Source organism: Chenopodium album, chromosome 27 (genome assembly GCF_948465745.1).
Source record: "Chenopodium album chromosome 27, dcCheAlbu1.1, whole genome shotgun sequence".
Taxonomy (NCBI): Eukaryota; Viridiplantae; Streptophyta; class Magnoliopsida; order Caryophyllales; family Amaranthaceae; genus Chenopodium; species Chenopodium album.
This window is the reverse complement of record NC_137860.1, coordinates 15,754,489-15,768,327: the sequence shown is the minus strand read 5'-3', so window position 1 is coordinate 15,768,327 and position 13,839 is coordinate 15,754,489.

Genomic DNA, 13,839 nt, shown 5'->3' with positions numbered 1-13,839 from the left:
CAAACACATTCAATAAAGCTAATTGAGTCAAATGAAAGTTAAACACATTCAAACAAAGCTTCTTGATTCAAGTGAAAGTCAAATGCATTCGACAAAGCTAATTGAGTCAAATGAAAGTCAAACACTTTCAACAAAGCTTTTAGAATCTAATTAAAGTCAAACACATTAAAACAAAGCTTTTTGAATCAAATGAAAGTCAAATGCATTCGACAAAGCTAATTGAGTCAAATGAAAGTCAAACACTTTCAACAAATCTAATTGAGTTAAATGAACGTCAAACACATTTAAACAAAGCTTTCTAAATAAAATGAAAGTCAAATGCATTTAACAAAGCTAATTGAGTCAAATGAAAGTCAAACACTTACAACAAAGCGTTTAGAATCAAATGAAAGTCAAATACATTCAATCAAAGCTTTGTGAATAAAATGAAAGTCAATTGCATTCCACAATGCTAATTAAGTCAAATGAAAGTCAAACACATTCAACAAAGCTAATTGAGTCAAAAGAAAGTCAAACACATTCAAACAAAGCTTTTTGAATCAAATGAAAGTAAAATGCATTCAACAAAGTCAATTGAGTCAAATGAAAGTTAAACACTTTCATTAAAGCTAATGGAGTCAAATGAAAGTCAAACACATTCAAACAAAGCATTTTGATTCAAATAAAAGTCAAATGCATTCAACAAAGCTAATTGAGTCAAATGAAAGTCAAATACTTTCAACAAAGCTTTTAGAATCAAATGAAAGTCAAACAAATTCAAACAAAGCTTTTTGAATCAAATGAAAATAAAATGAATTCAACAAAGCTAATTGAGTATGAAAGTCAAACACTTTCAACAAAGCTTTTAGAATCAAATGAAAGTCAAACACATTCAAACAAAGCTTTTTGAACAAATGAAAGTCAAATGCATTCAACAAAGCCAAATGAGTCAAATGAAAGTCAAACACTTTCAAGAAAGCTTTTTGAATCAAATGAAAGTCAAATACATTAAACTTAGCTTTTTGATCAAATGAAAGCCTATTGCATTCCACAATGGTAATTGAGTCAAATGAAAGTCAAACACATTCAACAAAGCTAATTGAGTCAAATGAAAGTCAAACACATTCAAACAAAGCTTTTTGAATCAGATGAAAGCCAAATGCATTCAACAAAGCTAATTGAGAAAAAAGAAAGTCAAACACATTCCAACAAAGCTTTTTGAATCAAATGAAAGGCAAATGCATTCAACAAAGCTAATTGAGTCAAATGAAAGTCAATCACTTTCAACAAAGCTAATTGTGTCAAATGAAAGTCAAACACATTCAAACAAAGCTTTTGATTCAAATGAAAGTCAAATGCATTCAACAAAGCTAATTGAGTCAAATGAAAGTCAAACACTTTCAACAAAGCTAATTGAGTCAAAAGAAAGTCAAACACTTTCAACAAAGCTTTTAGAATGAAATGAAAGTCAAATACATTCAAACAAAGCTTTTTGAATCAAATGAAAGTCAATTGCATTCCACAATGCTAATTGAGTCAAATGAAAGTCAAACCCATTCAACGAAGCAAATTGAGTCAAATAAAAGTCAAACACATTCAAACAAAGCTTTTTGAATCAAATGAAAGTCAAATGCATTCAACAAAGCCAATTGAGTCAAATGAAAGTCAAACGCATTCAAACAAAGCTTCTTGATTCAAATGAAAGTCAAATGCATTCAAAAAAGCTAATTGAGTCAAATGAAAGTCAAACACTTTCAACAAAGCTTTTAGAATGATATGAAATTCAAACACATTCAAAAAAAGCTTTTTGAATCAAATGAAGGTCAATTGCATTCAACAAAGCTAATTGAGTCAAATGAAAGTCAAACACTTTCAACAAAGTTTTTAGAATCAAATAAAAGTCAACTTCATTCAAACAAAGCTTTTTGAATCAAATGAAAGTCAATTGCATTCCACAATGTTAATAGAGTGAAATGAAAGTCAAACACTTTCAACAAAGCTAATTGAGTCAAATGAAAGTCAAGCACATTCAAACAAAGCTTTTGATTCAAATGAAAGTCAAATGCATTTAATAAAGCTAATTGAGTCAAATGAAAGTCAAACACTTTCAACAAAGCTTTTAGAATCAAATGAAAGTCAAACGCATTCAAACAAAGCTTTTTGAATCAAATGGAAGTCAATTGCATTCCACAATGCTAATTGAGTCAAATGAAAGTCAAACACATTCAACGAAGCTTATTGAGTCAAATGAAAGTCAAACACATTCAAACAAAGCTTTTTGAATCAAATGAAAGTCAAATGCATTCAACAAAGCCAATTGAGTCAAATGAAAGTCAAATATATTCAAACAAATCTTCTTGAATCAAATGAAATTCAAATGCATTTAACAAAGCTAATTTAGTCAAATTCAAGTCAAACACTTTCAACAAAGCTTTTAGAATAAAATGAAAGTCAAACCCATTCAAATAAAGCTTTTTGAATCAAATGAAGGTCAATTGCATTCAACAAAGCTAATTGAGTCAAATGAAAGTCAAACACTTTCAACAAAGCTTTTAGAAACAAATAAAAGTCAAATTCATTCAAACAAAGCTTTTTGAATCAAATGAAAGTCAATTACATTCCACAATGTTAATTGAGTGAAATGAAAGTCAAACACTTTCAACAAAGCCAATTGAGTCAAATGAAAGTCAAACACATTCAAACAAAGCTTTTGATTCAAATGAAAGTCAAATGCATTCAATAAAGCTAATTGAGTCAAATGAAAGTCGAACACTTTCAACAAAGCTTTTAGAATCAAATGAAAGTCAAACGCATTCAAACAAAGCTTTTTGAATCAAATGAAAATCAAATGAATTCAACAAAGCTAATTGAGTCAAATGAAAGTTAAACATTTTCATCAAAGCTTTTAGAATCAAATAAAAGTCAAATACATTCAAACAAAGCTTTTTGAATCAAATGGAAGTCAAATACATTCAACAAAGCTTATTGAGTCAAATGAAAGTCAAACACTTTCAACAAAGCTTTTAGAATCAAATAAAAGTCAAATGCATTCAAACAAAGCTTTTTGATTCAAATGAAAGTCAATTGCATTCCACAATGCTAATTGAGTCAAATGAAAGTCAAACACATTCAAAAAAGCTAATTGAGTCAAATGAAAGTCAAATACTTTCAACAAAGCTTTTAGAATCAAGTGAAAGTCAAATACATTCAAACAAAGCTTTTTGAATCAAATGAAAGTCAATTGCATTCCACAATGCTAATTTAGTCAAATAAAAGTCAAACACATTCAACAAAGCTAATTGAGTCAAGAGAAAGTCAAACACATTCAAACAAAGCTTTTTGAATCAAATGAAAGTCAAATGCATTCAACAAATCTAATTGAGTCAAATGAAAGTCAAACACATTTTAACAAAGCTTCTTGATTCAAATGAAAGTCAAATGCATTCAACAAAGCTAATTGAGTCAAATGAAAGTCAAACACTTTCAACAAAGCTTTTAGAATGAAATGAAAGTCAAACACATTCAAACAAAGCTTTTTTAATCAAATGAAGGTCAATTGCATTCAACAATGCTAATTGAGTCAAATGAAAGTCAAACACTTTCAACAAATCTTTTAGAATCAAATAAAAGTCAAATACATTCAAACAAAGCTTTTTGAATCAAATGAAAGTCAATTGCATTCCACAATGTTAATTGAGTCAAATGAAAGTCAAACACATTCAACAAAGCTAATTGATTCAAATGAAAGTTAAACACATTCAAACAAAGCTTCTTGATTCAAGTGAAAGTCAAATGCATTCAACAAAGCTAATTGAGTCAAATGAAAGTCAAACACTTTCAACAAAGCTTTTAGAATCTAATGAAAATCAAACACATTCAAACAAAGCTTTTTGAATCAAATGAAAGTCAAATGCATTCAACAAAGCTAATAAAGTCAAATGAAAGTCAAACACTTTCAACAAAGCTTTTAGAATCAAATGAAAGTCAAATACATTAAACTAACCTTTTTGATCAAATGAAAGACAATTGCATTCCACAATACTAATTGAGCCAAATGAAAGCCAAACACATTCAACAAAGCTAATTGAATCAAATGAAAGTCAAACACTTTCAACAAAGCTTTTAGAATCAAATGACAGTCAATTGCATTCCACAATGCTAATTGAGTCAAATGAAAGTCAAATACATTCAACAAAGCTAATTGAGTCAAAAGAAAGTCAAACACATTCAAGCAAAGCTTTCTGAATCAAATGAAAGTTAAATGCATTCAACAAAGCCAATTCAGTTAAATGAAAGTTAAACACTTTCAACAAATCTAATTGAGTCAAATGAAAGCCAAACACATTCAAACAAAGCTAATTGAGTCAAATGAAAGTCCAACACATTCAACAAAGCTAATTGAGTCAAATGAAAGTCAAACACTTTCAACAAAGCTAATTGAGTCAAATGAAAGTCAAACACATTCAACAAAGCTAATTGAGTCAAATGAAAGTCAAACACTTTCAACAAAGCTTTTAGAATCAAATGAAAGTTAAATACATTCAAACAAAGCTTTTTGAATCAAATGAAAGTAAATTGCATTCCACAATGCTAATTGAGTTAAATGAAAGTCAAACACATTCAACAAAGCTAATTGAGTCAGATGAAAGTCAAACACATACAATAAAAGCTTTTTGAATCAAATGAAAGTCAAATGCATTCAACAAAGCTAATTGAGTCAAATGAAAGTCAAACACTTTTAACAAAGCTTTTAGAATCAAATGAAAGTCAAACACATTCAAACAAAGCTTTTTGAATCAAATGAAAATCAAATAAATTCAACAAAGCTAATTGAGTCAAATGAAAGTCAAACACATTGATCAAAGCTTTTAGAATCAAATGAAAGTCATATACATTCAAACAAAGCTTTTTGAATCAAATGGAAATCAATTGCATTCCACAATACTAATTGAGTCAAATGAAACTCAAACACATTCAACAAAGCTAATTGAGTCAAATGAAAGTTAAACACATTCAAACAAAGCTTCTTGATTCAAGTGAAAGTCAAATGCATTCAACAAAGCTAATTGAGTCAAGTGAAAGTCAAACGCATTCAACAAAGCTAATTAAGTCAAATGAAAGTCAAACACTTTCAACAAAGCTAATTGTGTCAAATGAAAGTTAAACACATTCAAACAAAGCTTTTGATTCAAATGAAAGTCAAATGCATTCAACAAAGCTAATTGAGTCAAATGAAAGTCAAACACTTTAACAAAGCTTTTAGAATGAAATGAAATTCAAACACATTCAAAAAAAGCTTTTTGAATCAAATGAAGGTCAATTGCATTCAACAAAGCTAATTGAGTCAAATGAAAGTCAAACATTTTCAACAAAGCTTTTAGAAACAAATAAAAGTCAAATTCATTCAAACAAAGCTTTTTGAATCAAATGAAAGTCAATTGCATTCCACAATGTTAATTGAGTGAAATGAAAGTCAAACACTTTCAACAAAGCTAATTGAGTCAAATGAAAGTCAAACACATTCAAACAAAGCTTTTGATTCAAATGAAAGTCAAATGTATTCAATAAAGTTAATTGATTCAAATGAAAGTCAAACACTTTCATCAAAGCTTTTAGAATCAAATGAAAGTCAAACGCATTCAAACAAAGCTTTTTGAATCAAATGAAAATCAAATGAATTCAACAAAGCTAATTGAGTCAAATGAAAGTTAAACATTTTCATCAAAGCTTTTAGAATCAAATGAAAGTCAAATACATTCAAACAAAGCTTTTTGAATCAAATGGAAGTCAATTGCATTCCACAATGCTAATTGAGTCAAATGAAAGTCAAACACATTCAACGAAGCTAATTGAGTCAAATGAAAGTCAAACACATTCAACCAAAGCTTTTTGAATCAAATAATAGTCAAATGCATTCAACAAAGCCAATTGAGTCAAATGAAAGTCAAATACATTCAAACAAAGCTTCTTGAATCAAATGAAATTCAAATTCATTCAACAAAGCTAATTGAGTCAAATGAAAGTCAAACACTTTCAACAAAGCTTTTAGAATCAAATAAAAGTCAAATGCATTCAAACAAAGCTTTTTGATTCAAATGAAAGTCAATTGCATTCCACAATGCTAATTGAGTCAAATGAAAGTCAAACACATTCAACAAAGCTAATTGAGTCAAATGAAAGTCAAATACTTTCAACAAAGCTTTTAGAATCAAGTGAAAGTCAAATACATTCAAACAAAGCTTTTTGAATCAAATGAAAGTCAATTGCATTCCACAATGCTAATTTAGTCAAATAAAAGTCAAACACATTCAACAAAGCTAATTGAGTCAAAAGAAAGTCAAACACATTCAAACAAAGCTTTTTGAATCAAATGAATGTCAAATGCATTCAACAAATCTAATTGAGTCAAATGAAAGTCAAACACATTTTAACAAAGCTTCTTGATTCAAATGAAAGTCAAATGCATTCAACAAAGCTAATTGAGTCAAATGAAAGTCAAACACTTTCAACAAAGCTTTTAGAATGAAATGAAAGTCAAACACATTCAAACAAAGCTTTTTGAATCAAATGAAGGTCAATTGCATTCAACAATGCTAATTGAGTCAAATGAAAGTCAAACACTTTCAACAAATATTTTAGAATCAAATAAAAGTCAAATACATTCAAACAAAGCTTTTTGAATCAAATGAAAGTCAATTGCATTCCACAATGTTAATTGAGTCAAATGAAAGTCAAACACATTCAACAAAGCTAATTGAGTCAAATGAAAGTTAAACACATTCAAACAAAGCTTCTTGATTCAAGTGAAAGTCAAATGCATTCAACAAAGCTAATTGAGTCAAATGAAAGTCAAACACTTTCAACAAAGCTTTTAGAATCTAATGAAAATCAAACACATTCAAACAAAGCTTTTTGAATCAAATGAAAGTCAAATGCATTCAACAAAGCTAATAAAGTCAAATGAAAGTCAAACACTTTCAACAAAGCTTTTAGAATCAAATGAAAGTCAAATACATTAAACTAACCTTTTTGATCAAATGAAAGACAATTGCATTCCACAATGCTAATTGAGCCAAATGAAAGCCAAACACATTCAACAAAGCTAATTGAATCAAATGAAAGTCAAACACTTTCAACAAAGCTTTTAGAATCAAATGACAGTCAAATACATTCAAACAAAGCATTTTGAATCAAATGAAAGTCAATTGCATTCCACAATGCTAATTGAGTCAAATGAAAGTCAAATACATTCAACAAAGCTAATTGAGTCAAAAGAAAGTCAAACACATTCAAGCAAAGCTTTCTGAATCAAATGAAAGTTAAATGCATTCAACAAAGCCAATTCAGGTAAATGAAAGTTAAACACATTCATCAAAGCTTTTAGAATCAAATGAAAGTCAAATACATTCAAACAAAGCTTTTTGAATCAAATGGAAATCAATTGCATTCCACAATACTAATTGAGTCAAATGAAACTCAAACACATTCAACAAAGCTAATTGAGTCAAATGAAAGTTAAACACATTCAAACAAAGCTTCTTGATTCAAGTGAAAGTCAAATGCATTCAACAAAGCTAATTGAGTCAAGTGAAAGTCAAACGCATTCAACAAAGCTAATTAAGTCAAATGAAAGTCAAACACTTTCAACAAATCTAATTGTGTCAAATGAAAGTTAAACACATTCAAACAAAGCTTTTGATTCTAATGAAAGTCAAAAGCATTCAACAAAGCTAATTGAGTCAAATGAAAGTCAAACACTTTCAACAAAGCTTATAGAATGAAATGAAATTCAAACACATTCAAAAAAAGCTTTTTGAATCAAATGAAGGTCAATTGCATTCAACAAAGCTAATTGAATCAAATGGAAGTCAAACACTTTCAACAAAGCTTTTAGAAACAAATAAAAGTCAAATTCATTCAAACAAAGCTTTTTGAATCAAATGAAAGTCAATTGCATTCCACAATGTTAATTGAGTGAAATGAAAGTCAAACACTTTCAACAAAGCTAATTCAGTCAAATGAAAGTCAAACACATTCAAACAAAGCTTTTGATTCAAATGAAAGTCAAATGTATTCAATAAAGTTAATTGAGTCAAATGAAAGTCAAACACTTTCATCAAAGCTTTTAGAATCAAATGAAAGTCAAACGCATTCAAACAAAGCTTTTTGAATCAAATGAAAATCAAATGAATTCAACAAAGCTAATTGAGTCAAATGAAAGTTAAACATTTTCATCAAAGCTTTTAGAATCAAATGAAAGTCAAATACATTCAAACAAAGCTTTTGGAATCAAATGGAAGTCAATTGCATTCCACAATGCTAATTGAGTCAAATGAAAGTCAAACACATTCAACGAAGCTAATTGAGTCAAATGAAAGTCAAACACATTCAAACAAAGCTTTTTGAATCAAATAATAGTCAAATGCATTCAACAAAGCCAATTGAGTCAAATGAAAGTCAAATACATTCAAACAAAGCTTCTTGAATCAAATGAAATTCAAATGCATTCAACAAAGCTAATTGAGTCAAATGAAAGTCAAACACTTTCAACAAAGCTTTTAGAATCAAATAAAAGTCAAATGCATTCAAACAAAGCTTTTTGATTCAAATGAAAGTCAATTGCATTCCACAATGCTAATTGAGTCAAATGAAAGTCAAACACATTCAACAAAGCTAATTGAGTCAAATGAAAGTCAAATACTTTCAACAAAGCTTTTAGAATCAAGTGAAAGTCAAATACATTCAAACAAAGCTTTTTGAATCAAATGAAAGTCAATTGCATTCCACAATGCTAATTTAGTCAAATAAAAGTCAAACACATTCAACAAAGCTAATTGAGTCAAAAGAAAGTCAAACACATTCAAACAAAGCTTTTTGAATCAAATGAAAGTCAAATGCATTCAACAAATCTAATTGAGTCAAATGAAAGTCAAACACATTTTAACAAAGCTTCTTGATTCAAATGAAAGTCAAATGCATTCAACAAAGCTAATTGAGTCAAATGAAAGTCAAACACTTTCAACAAAGCTTTTAGAATGAAATGAAAGTCAAACACATTCAAACAAAGCTTTTTGAATCAAATGAAGGTCAATTGCATTCAGCAATGCTAATTGAGTCAAATGAAAGTCAAACACTTTCAACAAATATTTTAGAATCAAATAAAAGTCAAATACATTCAAACAAAGCTTTTTGAATCAAATGAAAGTCAATTGCATTCCACAATGTTAATTGAGTCAAATGAAAGTCAAACACATTCAACAAAGCTAATTGAGTCAAATGAAAGTTAAACACATTCAAACAAAGCTTCTTGATTCAAGTGAAAGTCAAATGCATTCAACAAAGCTAATTGAGTCAAATGAAAGTCAAACACTTTCAACAAAGCTTTTAGAATCTAATGAAAATCAAACACATTCAAACAAAGCTTTTTGAATCAAATGAAAGTCAAATGCATTCAACAAAGCTAATAAAGTCAAATGAAAGTCAAACACTTTCAACAAAGCTTATTGAATCAAATGAAAGTCAAATACATTAAACTAACCTTTTTGATCAAATGAAAGACAATTGCATTACACAATGCTAATTGAGCCAAATGAAAGCCAAACACATTCAACAAAGCTAATTGAATCAAATGAAAGTCAAACACTTTCAACAAAGCTTTTAGAATCAAATGACAGTCAAATACATTCAAACAAAGCATTTTGAATCAAATGAAAGTCAATTGCATTCCACAATGCTAATTGAGTCAAATGAAAGTCAAATACATTCACCAAAGCTAATTGAGTCAAAAGAAAGTCAAACACATTCAAGCAAAGCTTTCTGAATCAAATGAAAGTTAAATGCATTCAACAAAGCCAATTCAGTTAAATGAAAGTTAAACACATTCATCAAAGCTTTAAGAATCAAATGAAAGTCAAATACATTCAAACAAAGCTTTTTGAATCAAATGGAAATCAATTGCATTCCACAATACTAATTGAGTCAAATGAAACTCAAACACATTCAACAAAGCTAATTGAGTCAAATGAAAGTTAAACACATTCAAACAAAGCTTCTTGATTCAAGTGAAAGTCAAATGCATTCAACAAAGCTAATTGAGTCAAGTGAAAGTCAAACGCATTCAACAAATCTAATTGAGTCAAATGAAAGCCAAACACATTCAAACAAAGCTAATTGAGTCAAATGAAAGTCAAACACTTTCAACAAAGCTAATTGAGTCAAATGAAAGTCAAACACATTCAACAAAACTAATTGAGTCAAATGAAAGTCAAACACTTTCAACAAAGCTTTTAGAATCAAATGAAAGTTAAATACATTCAAACAAAGCTTTTTGAATCAAATGAAAGTAAATTGCATTCCACAATGCTAATTGAGTTAAATGAAAGTCAAACACATTCAACAAAGCTAATTGAGTCAAATGAAAGTCAAACACATACAATAAAAGCTTTTTGAATCAAATGAAAGTCAAATGCATTCAACAAAGCTAATTGAGTCAAATGAAAGTCAAACACTTTCAACAAAGCTTTTAGAATCAAATGAAAGTCAAACACATTCAAACAAAGCTTTTTGAATCAAATGAAAATCAAATAAATTCAACAAAGCTAATTGAGTCAAATGAAAGTCAAACACATTGATCAAAGCTTTTAGAATCAAATGAAAGTCAAATACATTCAAACAAAGCTTTTTGAATCAAATGGAAATCAATTGCATTCCACAATACTAATTGAGTCAAATGAAACTCAAACACATTCAACAAAGCTAATTGAGTCAAATGAAAGTTAAACACATTCAAACAAAGCTTCTTGATTCAAGTGAAAGTCAAATGCATTCAACAAAGCTAATTGAGTCAAGTGAAAGTCAAACGCATTCAACAAAGCTAATTAAGTCAAATGAAAGTCAAACACTTTCAACAAAGCTAATTGTGTCAAATGAAAGTTAAACACATTCAAACAAAGCTTTTGATTCAAATGAAAGTCAAATGCATTCAACAAAGCTAATTGAGTCAAATGAAAGTCAAACACTTTCAACAAAGCTTTTAGAATGAAATGAAATTCAAGCACATTCAAAAAAAGCTTTTTGAATCAAATGAAGGTCAATTGCATTCAACAAAGCTAATTGAGTCAAATGAAAGTCAAACACTTTCAACAAAGCTTTTAGAATGAAATGAAATTCAAACACATTCAAAAAAAGCTTTTTGAATCAAATGAAGGTCAATTGCATTCAACAAAGCTAATTGAGTCAAATGAAAGTCAAACACTTTCAACAAAGCTTTTAGAAACAAATAAAAGTCAAATTCATTCAAACAAAGCTTTTTGAATCAAATGAAAGTCAATTGCATTCCACAATGTTAATTGAGTGAAATGAAAGTCAAACACTTTCAACAAAGCTAATTGAGTGAAATGAAAGTCAAACACATTCAAACAAAGCTTTTGATTAAAATGAAAGTCAAATGCATTCAATAAAGCTAATTGAGTCAAATGAAAGTCAAACACTTTCAACAAAGCTTTTAGAATCAAATGAAAGTCAAACGCATTCAAACAAAGCTTTTTGAATCAAATGAAAATCAAATGAATTCAACAAAGCTAATAGAGTCAAATGATAGTTAAACATTTTCATTAAAGCTTTTAGAATCAAATGAAAGTCAAATTCATTCAAACAAAGCTTTTTGAATCAAATGAAAGTCAATTGCATTCCACAATGCTAATTAAGTCAAATGAAAGTCAAACACATTCAACAAAGCTAATTGAGTCATAAGAAAGTCAAACACATTCAGACAAAGCTTTTTGAATCAAATGAAAGTCAATTGCATTCAACAAAGCTAATTGAGTCAAATTCAAGTCAAACACATTCAACAAAGCTTTTAGAATCAAATGAAAGTCAAACACATTCAAACAAAACTTTTTGAATCAAATGAAGGTCAATTGCATTCAACAAAGCTAATTGAGTCAAATGAAAGTCAAACACTTTCAACATAGCTTTTAGAATCAAATAAAAGTCAAATGCATTCAAACAAAGCTTTTTGAATAAAATGAAAGTCAATTGCATTCCACAATGTTAATTGAGTCAAATGAAAGTCAAACACATTCAACAAAGCTAATTGAGTCAAATGAAAGTTAAACACATTCAAACAAAGCTTCTTGATTGAAGTGAAAGTCAAATGCACTCAACAAAGCTAATTGAGTCAAGTGAAAGTCAAACACTTTCAACAAAGCTGTTAGAATCTAATGAAAGTCAAACACATTAAAACAAAGCTTTTTGAATCAAATGAAAGTCAAATGCATTCAACAAAGCTAATTGAGTCAAATGAAAGTCTAACACTTTCAACAAATGCTAATTGAGTCAAATGAAAGTCAAACACTTTCAACAAAGCTTTTAGAATCAAATGAAAGTCAAATACATTAAACTTAGCTTTTTGATCAAATGAAAGTCAATTGCATTCCACAATGCTAATTGAGTCAAATTAAAGTCAAACACATTCAACAAAGCTAATTGAGTCAAATGAAAGTCAAATACTTTCAACAAAGCATTTAGAATCAAATGAAAGTCAAATACATTCAAACAAAGCTTTTGGAATCAAATGAAAGTCAATTGCATTCCACAATGCTAATTTAGTCAAATAAAAGTCAAACAAATTCAACAAAGCTAATTGAGTCAAAAGAAAGTCAAACAAATTCAAACAAAGCTTTTTGAATCAAATGAAAGTCAAATGCATTCAACAAAGCTAATTGAGTCAAATGAAAGTCAAACACATTTTGACAAAGCTTCTTGATTCAAATGAAAGTCAAATGCATTCAACAAAGCTAATTGAGTCAAATGAAAGTCAAACACTTTCAACAAAGCTTTTAGAATGAAATGAAAGTCAAACATATTCAAACAAAGCTTTTTGAATCAAATGAAGGTCAATTGCATTCAACAATGCTAATTGAGTCAAATGAAAGTCAAACACTTTCAACAAATCTTTTAGAATCAAATAAAAGTCAAATACATTCAAACAAAGCTTTTTGAATCAAATGAAAGTCAATTGCATTCCACAATGTTAATTGAGTCAAATGAAAGTCAAACACATTCAACAAAGCTAATTGAGTCAAATGAAAGTCAAATGCATTCAACAAAGCCAATTGAGTCAAATGAAAGTCAAATACATTCAAACAAAGCTTCTTGAATCAAATGAAATTCAAATGCATTCAACAAAGCTAAATTAGTCAAATTCAAGTCAAACACTTTCAACAAAGCTTTTAGAATCAAATGAAAGTTAAACACATTCAAACAAAGCTTTTTGAATCAAGTGAAGGTCAATTGCATTCAACAAAGCTAGTTGAGTCAAATGAAAGTCAAACAATTTCAACAAAGCTTTTAGAATCAAATAAAAGTCAAATGCATTCAAACAAAGCTTTTTGAATCAAATGAAAGTTAATTGCATTCCAAAATGTTAATTGAGTCAAATGAAAGTCAAACACATTCAACAAAGCTAATTGAGTCAAATGAAAGTTAAACACATTCAAACAAAGCTTCTTGATTCAAGTGAAAGTCAAACATATTCAACAAAGCTAATTGACTCAAGTGAAAGTCAAACACTTTCAACAAAGCTGTTAGAATCTAATGAAAGTCAAACACATTAAAACAAAGCTTTTTGAATCAAATGAAAGTCAAATGCATTCAACAAAGCTAATTGAGTCAAATGAAAGTCAAATACTTTCAACAAAGCTTTTAGACTCAAATGAAAGTCAAATACATTCAAACAAAGCTTTTTGAATCAAATGAAAGTCAATTGCATTCCACAATGCTAATTTAGTCAAATAAAAGTCAAACACATTCAACAAAGCTAATTGAGTCAAAAGATAGTCAAACACATTCAAACAAAGC